This window comes from Pongo abelii, chromosome 14 (assembly GCF_028885655.2).
Source record: "Pongo abelii isolate AG06213 chromosome 14, NHGRI_mPonAbe1-v2.0_pri, whole genome shotgun sequence".
NCBI classification, from domain to species: domain Eukaryota; kingdom Metazoa; phylum Chordata; class Mammalia; order Primates; family Hominidae; genus Pongo; species Pongo abelii.
In genome coordinates this window covers 54371878-54391158 of record NC_071999.2, presented here as the reverse complement: position 1 = coordinate 54391158, position 19281 = coordinate 54371878, and the positions used below count along the sequence as shown (strand labels likewise).

The window sequence follows — 19281 nt, the reverse complement described above, 5'->3', positions numbered from 1 at the left end:
CTGAAAACTTCTTGGGAAAACATGAGAGGCTATTACAGTTTTATTTCAGTCTTTCCCCGATAGAATATCCCCATCCTCTTAAGCTCCCAAAGGTGTGTTTTATTGTTATTTTCTCTTTCCTTTCCCTGAAAGTTTTTGCATCTGTTATTTTGCTTCTGTTATTTGCTTCTGTCAGGTGCCTGAGTCCAATTTAGATAATATTTTTAATATCATTAACATATTATTCTATTGTTTATTTACATTACAGGACATGTTGGCTTCACTGTAGAAGGAAAATGTAATTTCTATCTGGTACAGTAGTGTTAAATAGTTAAGTTGGATATGTTAGTCATATTTGTGGGAATTAGTTGGGGTTTTTGGATGGCCTGGAAATGCATGATTGTTTTCCTCATTTAAAATAGGCAGACTGTAAACAGGCAGATGATACAAATAGGAGTAAAGGAAGTGTTCTGAAATTGAATTGCAGCGTTGGTTACACAACTGTCCTCAATCCCCTAAAATCATTGGCTGGTACACTCAAACAATGAAATTTTGTGGTATGTAAATGATACCTCAATAAGGCTATTTTAAAAATTGAAATATAAAGTGCCCACTATCTCAAAATTAACCATTCAACACTAATCAGGAATGGATTACTATCCAACCATTATCTTAATCAGGAGTGGATTGGGTTCAGATAAGAGCCAGTGAGATTTTAGATGCCAAATTAAACTGTGAGATCTAATTCGAATATTTATTTAGGCATCAAAGAGAAACACCAAATTACTATAGACTAACATTTGCTTGGTTCTATGTAGAAGATTTTGAGATTATCAGTTTTCTTTTTCTGCTTCTAACAAGAGAATGAGGATATGTAGGACCTCTTGACCTTCTCTTACATCTTACCTAATTCTCAGTGTGTGTTTTTCCTCCTCAGTAGGCACATTAATAATGATAATCTTAGCTAATATTTATACAGTGCTCACTGTGTACCAGGCACTGTTCTGAGTACTTTATATATTAATTCATTTGATCCTTATAATAATCCTATGACATAGGTACATTATTTCCATTTTACATATGAGGAAATGGGGGCCCAGAGAGGTTAGGTAATTTGTCCAGGCACCTTGTAAGTTGCAGAGGCAGTACGTGAAGTCTGGTAGGAGGCTCCAGAGCCAGTTTTCTTCATGACTGGATACTCTTGTTACATAGCGCCTACAGGTCCAGGGGAAGAAAGCACTGTCTCCTTGTTAGCATTGTTCAAACTGTGGCTTTCCACTCACTAGAGGGTCATAAAATCAGTTTGGTGAGCTGTAATCCACAGTTTAAAAGTATTAAATTGAATAGCGTAGACAATATCAGACTGCATCAGATGTGGTAAGAGCAGTTGTTTTGTGAAACTTTTGCTTTACTTGCACGCATGTGTTAGCCATATTTTTTATTGTGGGTCGGGGCAAGATTTGAAAGCACATTCTGTAGAGGGGCAATAGTTCTTCTATTTGGAATCATAGGCCACTGGCTCTACTTTTTCTAAAGCCAGTAACAGAGTGACATGTTCTGTCTTCACTACAACCCAGTTTAGATGCACCTCCCCATCCATGAACAGTGAGACAGTTGGGGTAAAAGCAAGACTTTCCAGAAGATGTGGTTCAGCATAAATGCTCTTTGCTTATTAGGAAAGTCAGTAGTATAGTTGAACATCTCAGAGTAAGCCTGAGTGAGCTTCTTTCTGAGAGAAAGCATTATTTGCTTTATAGGACAAAAAAACACAATGAAAACCAAAAAAACCCCCGTTCTGTCTTTATGAGCTTCCCCACTCATCATTTAAAAGTCAGTACTTCCTGTCTGTTTTTCCTTATGATTAGAGACAAAAAGCATAGTAGAAAACAGGAAAGTGATTTATAATTTTTAAAAAATTAGTTGGAGACTTATTAACAAACATTTGTTGAGTTCCTATCGTGTACAAAGCATTATTTTAGGTGCTGAGGATGAAGCAGTGAACAAAACACACCAACACCCTGCCCTCACAAAGCTCACATTCTAGTGTCATTTAAGTTGTTCTGTATGAGATCCAAATCAGCACCCTTCCTGTGCCCTTAAAACTTTACTCAACATGGGGTTATAATGGAAACTCAGAAGTCTATAGGCTTCACCAATACCATAGTGTAGAGTGTATAGATCATAAATATATCAGAGCCCACATTTTTAATTTTAATTTAATTTTATTTTTTTTTCAAGACAGAGTCTTGCTCTGTCACCCAGACTGGAGTGCAGTGGCACGATCTTGGCTCACTGCAACCTGTGCCTCCCAGATTCAAGTGATTCTCCTGCCTCAGCGTCCTGAGTAGCTGGGATTACAGGTGTGTACCATCACACCTCACTAATTTTTGTATTTTTTTTTTTTTTTTTTTTTAGTAGAGACAGGGTTTCACCATATTGGCCAGGCTGGTCTCAAACTCCTGACCTCATGATCCACCAACCTCAGCCTCCCAAAGTGCTGGGATTACAGGCGTGAGCCACTGCTCCTGGCCACATTTTTTATTTTTTATTTTTATTTTTAAAATTTTTAGAGACAGGGTCTCACTCTGTTGCCCAGACTGGAGTGCAGTGGCATGATCTTGGCTAACTGCAGCCTCGACTTCCCAGGCTTCAGTGATTCTCCCATCTCAGTGTCCCAAGTAGCTAGGACCACAGGCACGCACTACCACACCCAGCTAACCTTTTGTATTTTTAGTAGAGAAGGGGTTTCACCATGTTGGCCAGGCTGGTCTCGAACGCCTGACCTCAAGTGATCCACCTCCACCTCAGCCTCCCAAAGTGCTGAGATTAAAGGCGTGAGCCACTGTGCCCAGCAAGCCTACCTTTTTTTAAATGCCTACTTAATGGCGAAACAAAGCTGCTTCTTTTTTAAAACAAATTTTCCACTTATAAATGCTATTGTAGAAAATTTGATTGTTACAGAAAATTATAAAGAAGAAAAAAGTAATCTGTAATCTTACTACCCAGAGAAAATTACTGTTAAAATTTTGTTGTGTTTCCTTCTAGTCTTTTATCTATATAAAATTATGCATGTCTCTGTACACACACACAGAGTTGTATATATATATTTATGATTTTAAAATGAATTTGAAGTATTAGTCCTATTTCTTGATTTTTAACATATTTTCTTATGTGAATATATATGGCACTTAAAATATTTTTATATCTGTATAATATTCTAAGATGGTAGCATAACATAATTTATTCAACTGTTTCCCTTTTGTAGATACTCTTGGCTTTCCTTTGTAAATAACATTGCAATAACATCATTTAACATCTAGCCATCTCTATTTTCTCAGGATAGCTTTTTGTTAGTAGAATTGGTATGTTAAAAAGCATGAATATTCTGGTAAATTGTTTTCTAGAAAGGTTCCTGGGGATTTTGTTCCACTCAGCGGTATACAAGGTTCTGTCTCACTACATTCTTCTAGTTCTTATTTAATTTTAAAAACTGTTGCTGCCTCTATTTCTTGAAAAGAATGATTCGTTTTTTAATAACATTATGCTTCTTTTTACTAAGGCAAATCTTTCATCTGCAGTTTTGACTCTATCCCAATGGAGAAATTTGTTAATCTTTTAGTAAGCATTAAGAATTGTATAGAAAATGCAGAATTTGTTTGGAAGAAAAGCATGGATAATTCATTTGTGATGCGTGTTGACTCCACAAAGGGTTTGTTCAAGTATTTGGAGACGGTTGTTAAATTGCCTTTTAAGGAGGTATGTCCTGGCCATTGGAAGAGTCTCTGTTTTGTTGCAGTTTAGGATGAGTTAGGAATACATATTTGGAACTAGAAGAGATAGAGTCTAAATTTTCTGTTTAAAAAAGGGAAGAAAAACTTGAAAGGCACAGGGAAAATCCAGCAGGAAAGGAACAGGAACTCTGGAGAAATGCTATGTTGTGTATTGTGACACTTCACTGTGACCTCACATATAAAAACTTACGAAAGCCAGGAAATACTTGGTGTATCTGGATTTCTTGTAGAAGCCAGTGAAAAGGGTGCGTATTGATTGAAATGGGACCAAAACGTGTTGGGCCAGGTGTACAGGGAATAGCTTTTTACCTCTCTCCAGGCTTCTTCCTTTGACGACAAATATATGTGCCCTCCCTGTCCACCACTCCACCTCAAAAACTTCCCTATGTATTTCCCTTTTAACCACAATTTTCTTTTCTTCCATTTCCCCACCTCTCTTTCTGTCCCTTTTCTACTTTCATTCCAGTCTTTGCATTTTTGCTAAAAGATTTTCCTATGCTGGGATATTGTTCCTTTTTCTATCTCACTATATCCAAATCCTAGTACTTTTTCAAAGTGCATCTAAATTCCCATTTCTTAGGTATTTGCTAACAACTCCTCAGGAAATATGTTGTTAGAAGAATCTATAAAGTCTATGATTTTTGTACAATTAAAAAAGCCCCATTTCTTTCACTTACTCCTTTCCTCACTTAGGTAATCTCTATATTCTACCTTATGATAAAATAAGGTAAAATATACCTTGGTCCCTTGCATATTTCTTCTTCCTCTTGTATTTTCTTCAAAACTTTGTATTCAGGTGTAATTATTTTATATAGATAGCTAAGGTTTTTGTTTTTTTTTTTCCACTAAAGTTGTACAAGCTCCTTGAAGACAGATCTTTTATCACAGACCTCTTTTGAGTTCCTTAGAGAACCTAGTACCACACTAGGCTTCTGAAAACACCAATCAAGAGTTGCTTAATGCAGGGGTCCCTTACCCCTGAGCTGCAGACCTGTACCTGTCCATGGCCTGTTAGGAACCGGGCAGCACAGTAGGAGGTGAGTGGCTGGCTGGCGAGCATTACCATCTGAATTCCGCCTCCTGTTAGATCAGTGGCAGAATTAGAGTCTCAGAGAGAGCACAAACCCTGCTGTGAACTGTGCATGTGAGGGATCTAGGTTGCAGGCTCCTATGAGACTCTAATGCCTGATGACCTGAGATGCAACAGTTCATCCCGAAACCATCCCCTGCATCCCAACCCTGCACCTCCAGGTCCGTGGAAGAATTGCTTTCCACAAAACCATCCTCTGGTGCCAAAAATGTTGGGGACTGCTGGCTTAACGTAATTGAGTAATAGTGGAGAATTAGTGAGATTTAGCCCTCAAACACATTGGGTATCCAATGCATATCCAAAGGCTATAATGTGCAGTTAATTTGAAAATTAGTTGCATGTGTAAATTTTCAGAATTATTGATAACATTGTATTGAAAACAATGACAGATTTTGCATGTTTATCAACTGTGAGAAACCAAAATATTTAAAATGAAAAAAATGCTTATTATTAGGTTGGTGCAAAAGTAATTGTGGTTTTTGCCATTTTTTTAAAATGGCAAAGGTAAATTTTACTTATCTGTATTATTAGAATAATACAAATAATCACTTTATGGCTTTTTTTCCAAGGAGAATTAACATTGTGTTTTTAAATTCTGATTTGTTTATGTTATCAGTGACTAATTTTAAAATAGACTATAAGATAGCAAAACAAAAACAAAAAACAACACCCTCACCTACCTATATGTCTATATATAGAGAAGTGGTTAAACAAACTGTAGTACAGCAATATTAAGGAACACCAATTTGTGCTGAACCCCTATCAACTCCAGTGGGGATGGCACCAGGTTCTAGAGGCCAAAGAGACCCAGAGCCAGCAAAGGAGACAGAGGGTTTTTGGGGGAGTTTACATACAGGGGAGAGAGTCCAGTGGTGGCAGGCTAGGCAAGAGAACCAACTGCTTCCAATAGTCATGCAGTTTACATAGCATTTTCACTTAATGCCTTCTCCCTAACAACCTCCACCTGGTAACCTTCATTTAACCCAAAACAAAGGACCTCGATCCCCTCTACGCCCTGTGTTCCATGAGCCAGGCTGGGGGCTCAAATGTTCCTCATAGATAAGGAATGGGTCTCCAGCCTATCCCAGATTCCTTAGCTCGAAACTGTGAATCGCATTCAGGGTCATCCTGGGGATATACTTAAGTCAGGTTTTTGGTGCCAAGTGCATCTACTGTGCAACCATGCAACACTTTTAAAAGAATGAAATAGAGCTACCAAATGTAGAGAAATCCAAGATCTACTATAAAGAAATAAAATAAATTATAATGCAGTATGTATAGTATTATCTCATTTAAAAAATTATCTTGGTGTGTATTCAGACAAATACATACATCTATGTATGCCTGGAAGTAGAGTCTGGAAGGATAGCACTTTGAATAGTGCTTAACCTTGGGGAGGGGAATTAGAGAAGAGGAAGGCCGGGGATTTTCTTCTTTTTTTTTTTTCTCAAGAGAGTCTCTCTCGGTTGCCCAGGCTGGAGTGCAGTGGTGTAATCTTGGCTCACTACAACCTCTGCCTCCAAGGCTCAAGAGATTCTCCTACCTCAGCCTCCTAAGTAGCTGGGTAGGAGGCACACACCACCACACCCAGCTGATTTTTTGTATTTTTGGTAGAGACGAGGTCTCACTATGTTGCCCAGGCTGGTCTCAAACTCCTGGACTCAAGCAATCCACCAGCCTCAGCCTCCCAAAGTGCTGGGATTACAGACACAAGTCACCGCACCGGGCTGGGATTTTAAAACAATAGGAAAGCATAGAAAATAAAAAATACTTTTTTAATGGACATTTAATTTAAAATTAAAAGGTAAAAAGACATTTTTAGAACCAGTACAGCTAGAACAGTACACTGGTTTGTATTTTATTTGTAAAACAAGATGCTATTCTGTGGTTATAGTTATTAAAACTAATTTTTCTGTGATTAATAGTTATTAAAGGATTATAATCATTTCTCCTATACTAGATCATGTTTTATAAGTCTTCAGATTTGTGGTAAAATATGTTTTATAAATGAAATCCACTATAATTACTGGACGAATTCCATAGAGATTTTTCCATTCAGTAAATTACCTGAATATGTTATATTGCAAATGCTATGTGTTTGTTTGCCATAAATGGCTTTGACTCTGAAAATTGTCATGTGAAGTACTTTCATTATTAAAAAGCTTTATAACCCTGTAGAAAGAGATACTTTGCAGTTTCTCTTGACATTTTAAACCAAGTTATTTATAACTCAAGGTTTTCTGTCCCTTCACTCAGCTTGCTTCTTTCTTTGTCCTTTCTTTCTGTGTTCTCTTTAGATCCTGTTTTTCTTCTTGGCTTCAGAGCACCAGCTTACAAGTTGTACTTTTAAAGATTTATAACAGTAATAATATGATTCTCCAACATAAAATTTTTGTATAGTTCTGGTTTCAATAATTTGTAGAAAAGTGAAAATTTGTAAAAACTTGGAAAATTGGAGTATGACACACCTCATAAAAAGAGAATGTACATCAGTTCTCAACAGGGTGGGAATTGTTCTTTTACTAAAAGGTATCTTGTGTTCTTAACTGACTCGAGCAAGAACTTTTCATAAAAGTACCAGTTGTAGAGAAAACAACATGGATCTAGCAAAGAAGGACAGGGAAATATGAGAATTATTAGTATCACCATCTGCCTGTGGTTATAGCACTAAGCCCATTTTGTTGTTATGATGCTAGCTATATATTGAATCTCGGGGCTCCAAGATCTGTTTCTTAACCTCATCCTTTGTTATTCCTTAAATTGGGCAGTTGGTGGAAAATCATAGCATGTACTTAGCGTTGTTATATTGTTTAGATATAAGTGGAATTGTGTGGATATAAGTGGAACTTTAACTGTTAAACTTAGGATTTGGTGTACATGAGTCACACCTTTTAGCTTTTCTTCTTACTGTATTTATGTGTTTTTTTTTTTTAAATAGAGAGAGGGTCTCCCTATGTTGCCCAGGCTGGTCTTGAACTCCTGGACTCAAGGGATCCTCCTACTTCCTGCCAAACTGCTTAGGATTACAGGCATGAGCCACTGCGCCCAGCCACGTGGGTTTTCTGATAAGACCAATTTTCACTCTGCTCAAACACATATTCTATTACTCTACCTTTGTTCTCTTCAGATGATGGTGAGTCCTGCTTTTCTGAGAAAATTGAAGTAAACATGTGCTTCCTAACTTCATTCCTCTTTCCCTGGGTAGTCTCTACTAATGCTTTCTCCTCCTTCTCATTTTAGAAAAATACATATTATTCCACTTATGTTCTTGATCCCTCCCATTGTGGGCTCAAAGATCATGCCCCATTAATTATCCCCTTCTCATCTTCTACCTTCCTCCTGTCTGTCCCACTCAATCTACCAAGAGTTGAAAGGTTTTGTTTTGTTTTTTTTTTTGAAAGCAAACAAAAACCTCTTTTATTAAGCCCTTCAAGCTGTCCTTCTAGTCTTTATATCCAACACTTGGAAACAGTAATATACGTTCATTTCTCTATTACCTCATCCCTAACCTCTTATAATCCTAATCCTATTGTTGTGTCAGGTACTACTAAGTCTCCAATCTCCCATACAGTGTTCTAGGCATGGCATGGCAGAGTTGGGTTATGCATGCTGCCTGAATCAGAGCCAGTGTTACCAGTTTCCCAGAAGGGCTGGCCTGGAGTCCTCTGCCTGCCTCATGCTTTGCTGTACTGCTGTATGCTCTGATGGTCCCTGCCTGTCTTTGGTCTCGCTGACTACCAGCCTATGTTTTTAGGAATTTAGGGAATATGAATTCTTCAAAGTCCCTTTCTCTGTGCCAAGTGGTTCTCTAAAGACCCCTTTCCCACTAGTACCTTTGCTTTGTAAGAATTGACAGTGGGACTTAGAAATTAGACTACAGGGTTAGGTAGTAAGTACTTTTAAATGCTTCTTTTTCTTGAAGGTCTGTTTTTTTTTGGTCACACGATAGCATACTTTTCAGTTTCTCCTCTCCCTCTCTAACCACTGTTTCTTTAGTTGCCTTTTTTTTTTTTTTTTTTTTTTTGCGGGGGGGACAGTTCTCACTCTGTTGCCCAGGCTGGAGTGCGGTGGTGCAATCTCGGCTCACTGCAACCTGTGCCTCCAGGGCTCAAACGATCCTCCCACCTCAATCTCTCGAGTAGCTGGGACCACAGGAGTGTACCACCACACCCAACTAATTTTTGTATATATTTTTTTGGTAAAGATGGGGGTCTTGCCATGTTGTCCAGGCTGGTCTTGAACTTCTGGGTTTAAGTGATCTGCCTTCCAGAGTGCTGAGATTACAGGGGTGAGCCACTACGCCCAGCCAGTTGCCCTTTTTCTACCAACACCTGTAGATGTTTCTTGAAGTTTTGTCCTTGGCTCTCTTTTGGTCTCTGTCATACTGCAGTGGCAGGATGGATGACCCCCAGATATATTGCTCTGGTCTGTTTTCTCTCCAAGTTGTAGTTCTGTATGTTCAGCTGCCTGTGGGCATTTATATCCAGAAGCCTTGCTGGCATCTCGGACTTGTTATATATCAAGTAACTGGCTATTTCATAAAATTTATTTTTCTTCCTGTGGTTCCTATATGTTTTAAAGGTATAACCTGCTTATTGTCACACAGGCATGGGAATGCATTGTGATCTTGACTCGTCTCTCAATTACTATCCATATTTTTTTCAGTTGCCAAACCTATTCTCTATTATACTCTTGTAGTCCTTTTATTCCCACTGTCTGGTTACCCTCACTGTCATCCTAGACTACTGAGTTACCTTTAATTTCATCACCTACTGTTTCTTTGCCCTTTGATTCTTCTGCCAAATTCACATTCATTACAGAAAGTTCTGATCCCATCATGGCCCGTGTTGTCTGCAAATTATTTAGCTTTTTTTCCTAGCACTCCGTCTCTCCATAATCTGACCGCAACCTGGATTTCTAGTTTTTTATACTATTATCATTCACATTGCATTTGCTTCTGGCATACTAAATTTTTGTTTATTTCTATTTTTTTTTTTTTTTTGAGACGGGGTCTTGCTATGTTGCTCAGGCTGGTCTTGAACTCCTGGGCTCAAGCAATCCACCTGCCTCAGCCTCCCATAAGGGCTGGGAATACAGACATGAGCCACTGGGCCTTGGCCTTAATACACTTTTTCTTAGAAGTGTTATATATTTAAATAAAAACAAATATATTAATTAAATATAATTAACTCTAAAACCAATAAAGTAAAATTAATATTAATTTAATTCAAAATATAGCACTAAATTGTGGAGGTGGCAATCATATAATTATGTATTTGTGTATTGAGTATTTTACATGTTAGAGTCTTGATTTTTTTGGGGGGGGATCATGACAAACCAGGTTTTGTGCCATTGTTTTTATTGTTGACAATGAACTCTTTTTTAACCACTAGTGTTTTAATTTAATGGACTAATCAATTCAATAATGTGCCTTAAACATTCATTAGCTAGTTATAGCACTTACTGCTAGTGAATTGTTATAGTACGAGTATGCCAAGATGGATTCAAAGCCTTATAACACTCAATAATGTAAATATGACTGCTGAGGTGGAGGAGGTAACTTGGAATTCTGCATAGTTAAGCTACCAAAGCTACCACATTTAAGTGATAAATAATTTTCCTACCTTTTTTTGTATTCAAATAACTGTAGAATCATTGCATAGTTAGCATGCCGTGATGCCATTTGACTGTAACTTGATCTATATACATCATTTACATTTTTTCTTCCCCTGTGATTTTCTTAATAGTTGAGACAACTCCATTGAACTACACCATTTATAGGTTGTTAAAGTCTCTACTTAAGGAAATTGAAATCTTGTTTTATCAAATTTATTTCAATTGTGAACTAACAATGTAAAATAGTTTTGTTTTTATAACAGGTAAAATAATTAAATTTTAACATTAGGACTCACTACTGACAGTTATATGCTGACCAATTCATTAGTTAACGGCAATTAATTCTTTAAACTTCATTCAGTGATTTTATTGTTAGTAATTTTGGTACTGTTATTTTGAATCTATATTAGATATATTGAAAGAGTAGGCAAATATATCATTATGTTACTGTGTTATTAGAACAAAGATTTGTGGTATAAGTGAAAGTGAATATAAGAGCAAAGAAGTAGAGTTAAAATTCTGTAACGATAGATTAGAATTAAAAGCATCAAAACGAACTATTTTTTTGGAGTGACTTTTTTTTCAATTAAGGTGTTGTCTTTTTAATTTTCAAAATTTTAATTTTTAGGGTACATAGTAGGTGTATATATTTATAGGATACATGAGATATTTTGATATAGGCATGCAATGTGTAATAATCACCTCAGGGTAAATAGAGTATCCAATCATCTCAACTATTCATCAATCTTTTGTGTTAAGAACATTCCAGGCTGGGTGCAGTGGCTCACTCCTGTAATCCCAGTGCTTTGGGAGGTCGAGGTGGGCGGATCAAGAGATCAGGAGATCGAGACCATCCTGGCTAACACGGTGAAACCTTGTCTCTACTAAAAATACAAAAAAAAAAAAAATTAGCTGGGCATGGTGGCAGGCGCCTGTACTCTCAGCTACTCGGGAGGCTGAGGCAGGAGAATGGCGTGAACCTGGGAGGCGGAGCTTGCAGTGAGCCAAGATCACACCACTGCACTCCAGCCTGGGTGACAGAGCAAGACTCCATCTCAAAAAAAAAAAAAGAACATTCCAATTGTATTCCCTCAGTTATTCTATAATGTACAACACAGTATTGCTAACTGTAGTCATCCTGTTGTGCTATCAAATACTAGATCTTATTCATTGTATCAAACTATATTTTTATACTCATCCCGTTAGTGGATTAACCATCCCCTTTTCCCTGCTTCCTGCCACCATCATTCTCCTATCTCTGTGAGTTCAACTGTTTAAATTTTTAACTCCCACAAATGAGTGAGAACATGTGAAGTTTGTCTTTCTGTGCCTGGCTTATTTCACTTAACGTAATGTCCTCCAGTTCTATCCATTTTGTTTCAAATGACAGGATCTCATTCTTTTTTATAGCTGAGCTGGAGTGCAGTGGTGCAATCATGTGCCACCAATTCTGGCTAATTTTGATTTTTTGTAGAGATGAGGTCTTGCTATGTTATTCAGGCTTGTCTTGAACTTCTCTGCTCAAGCAATCCTCCTGCCTCAGCCTCCCAAAGTGCCGGGATTACAGTTGTGAGCTACCGTGCCTGGCCCGGATGACCAGATGATTCTTGTTGTACCTTAATGTCCTTTTGTTTCAGACTGAAGAACTCTCTTTAGCATTTCTTGTAGGACAGGTCTGGGTTGATGAAATCCCTCAGCTTTGGTTTGTCTGGGAATGTCTTTATTTCTCCTTCATGTTTGAAGGATATTTTCACTGGATATAATATTTCAGGATAAAAGGTTTTTTTCTTTCAGACCTTCAAATATGTCTTACTGCTCTTTCCTGGCCTGTGATGTTTCCACTGAGAAATCTGTTGCCAGATGTGTTGGGGCTCCTTTATATGTTGTTCTTTTCTTTTCTCTTGCTGCTTTTAGGATTCTTTCTTTATCCTTGACCTTTCATTGTTTGAGTATTAGATGTCCCGAGGTAGTTTTTTGGGGGTAAAATCTGCTTAGTGTTCTATAACCTTCTCATACTTGAGTAGTGATATCTTTCTCTAGGTTTGGGAAGTTCTCTGCTATCTCTTTGAATAAACTCTCTACCCCGATCTCTCTCTCTGCGTCCTCTTTAAGGCCAATGACTCTTAGATTTGCCATTTTGAGGCTATTTCCTGTAGACTGTAGGCATGCTACATTATTTTTATTCTTTTTTCTTTTGACCGCTCTGTGTATTTCAGATAGTCTGTCTTCAAGCTCACTAATTCTTTCTGCTGCTTGATCAATTCTGCTTTTGAGAAACTCTTGATGCATTTTTCAGTTTGTTAATTAAATTTTTCAGCTGCAGAATTTCTGCTTGATTCTTAATTATTTGTCTCTTTGTTATATTACCTGATAAGATTCTGAATTCCTTCTATGTGCTATCTTGGATTTCTTTGAGCTTCCTCAAAACAGCTATTTTGAATTCTCTTAAAGGTCACATATCTCTGTCATTCCAGAATTGGTCACTGGTTCCTTATTTAGTTGGTTTGGTGAGGTCATGATTTCCTGGATGGTCTTGATGCTTCTGGATGTTTGTCATTGTCTGGGCATTGAAGAGTTAGGTATTTATTCTAACCTTCACACTCTGAGCTTATTTGTACTTGTCTTTTTTTTTTTTTTTTTTCCAGACCTCTCAAGGATGAATATATCTGTTCTTCTTGAGAAGGCTTTCCAAATATTCAAAGTGAGTGTCGTGATCTAAGTCTTTTGGTCACTGCAGCCAAATTTGCATTAGGCAATATTCAGAGCCCAGTAATGTTGTGACTTGCAGACTTGAGGCAATACCGCCTTGGTGGTCTTGGTTAAGATTCAGGAGAATTCCCTGGATTACCAGACAGTCTCGTGTTCTCTTCCCTTACTGAGTCTTTCTCTGTCTCTCCTTGCTGAGAAAGTTTGGGGAGGGATAGTGCAAGCCCTCTTGTGACCACCACTGCTAGGACTATACTGGGTCAATGCTGGGTCACACCCGAAGCCAGCACAGTACTGGGTTACGCCCAAGGCCTGTAACAACTATTTCTTGGCTACTGCTGATGTTTATTCAAGGTCCAAAGACTATATATAGTATATATAGTATACATTAGGTTCTTTTAAGTTTCCTCATGGTTCAGGGATTCTCTGTTCATTTTTATTTTTTTAAACTTTTTTTCTCTCAATGCTTTATTTTGATAAGTTCTGTCACTGTGTCTCGAAGTTTACTAATCATTTCTTCTGCAGTGTGCAGTCTGCTATTCATCTCATTTGGTGTAATTTTCATTCCAGAGTTTATAGGGTTTTTTTTTGTTGTTGTTGTTTAAAGATCTTAGTTGGCCTTATTTGTGATTCTGGAGTTGGGCAGCACTTCATTCCATGAAACAGAATAAATGTTTTCTCAGAAATTGTAGTTTTAATTCTTAGAAATTTGATCTAGATCTTTTTTATATCTGCCATGTCTCTCCTTAACATTCTTATCTTTCTAATACCTTCTTGAACCTATGGAAGATATTTTTAATAGTTTTAATGTCTTTATATACTAATTCTATTATTTTTGTCATTTCTGAGTCTTTCTGATGATCGATTTTCTCCTTCTTATGCGTTATGTCTTCCTGCTTCTTTGCATGCCTGGTGATTTTTGACTGGATGCCAGAGATTGTGAATTTTACATTATTGTGTGCTAGATTTAAAAAAAAATTATATAAATATTTTTAAATTTTACTCTGGGTTGCAGTTATTTGGAAATAATTTGATCCTTTCAGGGCTTACTTTTAAGCTCTATTAGGAGGAACCAGAACAACTTTTAATCTAAAACTAATTTGGTTCCACTACTGAGGCAATATCCTTCTGAATACTCAACCCAATTTCCTGTATATTAAGAGATTTCTGCACTCTTGCTGTTGGAAAATGGAATGGTGTTTAATAGGAATTAAATATACAAACAATCATAAATAATCTTAGTAATTATATGTTTTAAAGTCCTTGACTTGACTTTGTGCCTTTGAATCCACTGTAGATTGATACAGAGTCTCCCAATTTTAAATTACCCTTGCAGTTATCCTAAGAACCACTTTTATAAATTCTGAATTTCTTTAATTATACTACAACTCTCGGAGTATAACCCAAGATACTAGACACTTCATACCCTGAGTGATTTAGAATTATTTCCATTTAACATCTCTTTAAAAAGAAGAAATAAAACTCTAAAAATTATAAAACTACTAATTGAAAGAAAAATTGGCAGGCTAATCTCTAGTCATCTTTGATACCTATTTAATAGGTGCTAAGAAATAACCAAATAACTGTATAATATAATTAAATTTTAATTCTACTTTAAATAAACCAGATCAAGACAACTATATTTTAAGGCCGACTTTTACTGACTTATTTTTCTTAAGGGATATAAACAACTATTTATAGATATTTACCTTTCACCTTACTTAAGCTCATATTCTTAGAGAGATTTTAATTCTGCAGAGAATAAGAATGTGTTACTTAATAATAGGTCTAATAACTACTTCTGTTCCTTCTGTACTTGGGAGATCCGTCAGTAGAAGGGCCCAAGACTTTTGATTTGGGACATAGTGGGAGATGGAGAACCTAAAAGTGTTTTGGGCTAAGGAACTGGAACAGAACTCCAAAGCAGGATCTGACTAGCATTCATACAGAGCCAGCACGTATTCCAAGCTGCATACATTGCCTCCTAATTCCAAAGAATCCTACAAATGCCATCTAAACCTGCCAACCATGAGCCCACTCAGCTTTCCACCTAGTTCCTCATCCCCAAACCTTACAGAGAGTTTCATAATTTTAAGATACTTTACTCTATAATTATATGTGTATAATAACTTTAATAATTTTTTGTAGCCTTTAGCCTTTGTAATTCTTGTAAGAGGTGTTATGCATTCTGACCGTAATGTTTAGGGGGAAAAAACCTTCTTTCCAACAGCAATAATTACATTTGGTTTGCACATACATGATTAAGCTGCTCTTTTGTTTTTGGTGTCAATATTTTTCTATGTTCCTTATAATTTTCCCTTTTATAACTGCAAATTTTGGTCCAAGTTTCAAAATATACCATATTAAGAAATACATTAAGTTTTCATAAAATTACACAGTTTAAATTATAAGTACTCTAAAACCTTCCTTGCTTTTTAAATGTTAAGATTAAGTTTCTAATACAAGTACTTGTGTGTTTACTTGCTCCACTTTCTTATGATTGGGAATAGCATCTTCCCTGAGGAGCTAGCATATTAACAGGTGAATCTGTTATTATTACTATCAACATGACTTTTTAAAAAATAACCTTTATTTACATTTTTAAACAAGGTGGTCCAGCCAGTTTAATCAGTTGACAAAACCCCTTGCATGAACAAGTATAAGACTTCAGACAGAAAAAAGTGATGAGAAAAAATTTTGTTTATCTCTAGACTTTTTTCTTTTTTGGCCCAAGAATTTATTTTGCCTCAGCTTTACACGCATTCTTGTGACGTTAACAGGACTGAGAAGGGAGGAAGTAAAAGAGGGAGCTGTGACTGTGGTACGTATCTGAAAGCAAGTGTTAGAGAGGGAGTGGAGAACGCGTGAGCAAGCTGGTTTGACCAGAAACAGAACTGCCTGTGACAGATTAAGAGACAAGCAAGGCTTGGAATCTGAGAGCAAGCAAAGAGAGTGGAAATTTACAGCTGCCCTATGTGAGTGTTCAAGTGATCATTTTCTGGTAACGTTTTCCGGTGGTAACTGTTACTCTTCAAAAAGAGGGACAGAAAGTCAAGACCTAATTGTGGAAACTCTTTTCTCTGCCATGCTTGGTAATAGGAGGCAACCTCTATTAAATGGACGATAAAGGCTACTTCATCTAAAGTGCTTTGAGCTCAAGAAAGAGCTGTCTTCAGCACCTCATCATGTGTCTACGTTTTGTTGCTTAGAAAAGCCTAGGCATTTCTGTAACATTTGGTGAGTATCAACAAGGTTATCTATACTGGTTTATAGAAATGGAAGGAATATGGTAAACTTTAGTTTTAATTGAGGTTCTGCAGTTATTACTTATGTATGCATTATAAACCATGCTGTTACCTTGTTTCTTTGTGCATAATGAATTACTGTTACTAGGAGAGGTTTAAAAAAACTACAAAACAATACTTCTCTGTTGCCTAAGGCACTTGAACCATTATCAACTATTCTGTGTTCATGGAATATCTTATTTTTGGAAATGGGTTTTTATTTACAAAGAGTTTCCAAAAATAAAATAGTGGCAGTACAGTATACCTTTTTTCATGTTTCTCTTTCAACTGCATGAAAATTAGAAAGTTACCTCTTTCTATTGTTAGTAAATTTTAAATTATCACTGTGTTTTGTATATAAATTACAGCATTCTCTCATAATTTAAATAAAAATGTTGATACTATTACTTCAAAGGATATATAATTTAAATGTTGACTGCTTCTGTTAGACCCAATGAGTGACACCTGATTTTTCCTACTTTATGTAAAATGAATGAATGCATTTGGGTTTCTAAGTAAGGAATAAAGCAGTTATTTTGTTCTTACAGTTTATACCAAGCTTTCCTCTCATATAATCTTATTCTGTTGAAGAGCTAATATAACCTGGTGTGTGTGTGTGTTTGTGTTTGTATAAGCAATAGAGCAAAGAAAAATAAACTCTTAAAAATATCTATTCACATTCCAATAAAACTTTCTTTGTATAATCTTAAAATAGGAGAGTGTATGCTAATTATATATATCTTTTTAAAGGCATGGATGGAGGCATGTAATCATTCTTCTGTAGGAGGAAGAAAGTGTATGTTGTTAACTGTGAAATTGAGTCACTGCATGAAGATGCACCACTCTAAGCAGAGTTTCTAATATACCCTCTGCTAACCTCAAAAAATATATATGTCTTTAGTTATTGATTCAAGTGAATCCTTTAAGGCAAAACAACTGAAATGAAAACTTCTGCAGAGTATTAGTAAACACGTTAGAAGGGCTTGTACCCTAGATAGACCATAAAATGGCTGTACTTTCTCTAACATTTCCTCTACGTGTACAGAAGCCTGTAAAACAGGTTTTGTTTTGTGGGATTTTGCAGGTTTTTATTTTTTTTTTAGACTGTTGACCTATGTATAAGAAGCAGCTCAGCTGGTCTGTGGGAACCTTTTCTGGGCTAGTTAGTATCTTGCACTTAAAAGTAAATATCATAGAGATAATATCACAAACTTAATTTTACTTCTTTATAGATTTTCCAATGCTCAGTCCTTCTTAAACTGGCGGAAAATTATTTGCATACAGCTTCATGCTCTTCAGAATAATTTTTTATTTTAAACTAATCATTCATTGTGTTACCTTAGTGATGGTACCATTTCCCAGGCCCGTAGGAATGTAAATATAGAAATAAAGAATAATGCATTCCCAATACACAAATGCTTTGTATTTCAGAAGTTTACTTGTGAATGGATTGTTGGAAATTTAGAACCCATTTTCCCTGGGAAACAGTTTATCAAGTGACTGTTGGGCGTTTATTATAGTCTAAGAATGTATTTTACCCATGCTGTAGAAAAACCATTGCTACCTTGAAAAATATAAGAAAGTCAATTCCGATGTTGAAACTAAATATAAAATAATTATGTTGGATAAGATATTATTTTTATTCTAAATATGAATGCTTAAAGAAAAGCAAGTTTAATAGGTGGATAGGTATTTGGAAGGATGCTTATGAGTTTTCTGGGTGCTTTCATGAGCTTTCAAGGTTGATTGCACTGTTTTTGAGATCTAATCTGACATTGAAATCAGTGATTTCTCTTTTTCTTGCTACAAGAATATTTCTGAGTTCGTACTTAGCCATTCCTAAGGGTCTAGCCCAGTGTGTGGCACATAGTAGGTACCTGATAGTAGTTATTGCATAAGGACTAAACTGTTTCTTTGGGTCACAAAAATTGAAATGAGTTACTTTCCAAGATATCCAATAAAGGAAAGAGGCTTAGGGGCACACATTTTTCCTTATGAGAAAGAGATGGCCTGAAAAGAATTGATTGAATTGTGAGGTGTGAACAAAGCAAAAGTAAGATAGAATAGGTCTAACTCTGAAGAGAACAAGAAAAGACCATGGTATAACTTGGTTGCTGCCTTGAATGAGTAGGAATGATGACGAGGGGAGGCAATTTACAAGGTAGGTATCTTGAGTACATGGGACATTCTAAAGTCAGGTGTCAACTTTAACTCAGAAGGATTATGTCTTTGCAGATGTTTGCTAGGACCCACATGAAGAAATGTGACTAATTTGGAAAACTTGTCTTGGGTCTATCCAAATTAACTTTACTGGTCCTGAAAGTCTCTCTGAATTGCCAGTATATGAAATTTAAAAGTCAGTAATGCAATATGCATATGTAATGAAATAATAATGAAGTAAACAATACAGTAGATGCAGGTTTTGGTTATCTTGGATGATTTGTAATGGCATAAAAACTCTTCCATTTGATCAAGAAATACTTTCTTTAGTCTATTGTAAATCTTATGTAAAAAGTAATGATTTTGAGTAGTCCTAAATGGTATATAATAGGTTCTTAACAAGTATTTACTGAATGGATGAAGGCAGATTTGGACAATTTTCCATTTCTGGGATATATATATGACTGTGTTTACATGCACATATATATTCATAATGTGGCTTAAAGATTATATTTAGCTGATAGTCACATAACAAAAATCTATTAAAACTATATTAGCATGTCTATTAATTATAGTCAAAGTTGGTATTTCACTAATTAGTTTAAACAGAGATCTTTACTGCTTATAAGTGAGATAATATACTTTCCAGTTTTGT

General features: G+C 36.2%; 1 protein-coding gene across 11 annotated transcripts in view; it reads left to right on the top strand.

Moving 5' to 3' along the window:
- The window catches only part of CAB39L (calcium binding protein 39 like), a 141749-nt gene that overhangs the window by 34418 nt on the left and 88050 nt on the right, over positions 1-19281 (top strand). For 3 of the 11 annotated variants that reach the window (XM_054529533.2, XM_054529530.2, XM_054529531.2), the window contains exons 4-5: positions 15963-16157; positions 16282-16419. The exons of 4 other annotated variants lie outside the window; for them this stretch is intronic. The gene's annotated coding sequence lies outside the window, so the exon portion shown is untranslated. Of the gene's footprint in view, positions 1-3703; positions 4016-4621; positions 4808-15962; positions 16158-16281; positions 16420-19281 lie in introns of those variants that run through there. 4 more of the 11 variants (XM_054529534.2, XM_002824269.6, XM_054529532.2 and 1 more) reach the window with 2 other exon arrangements.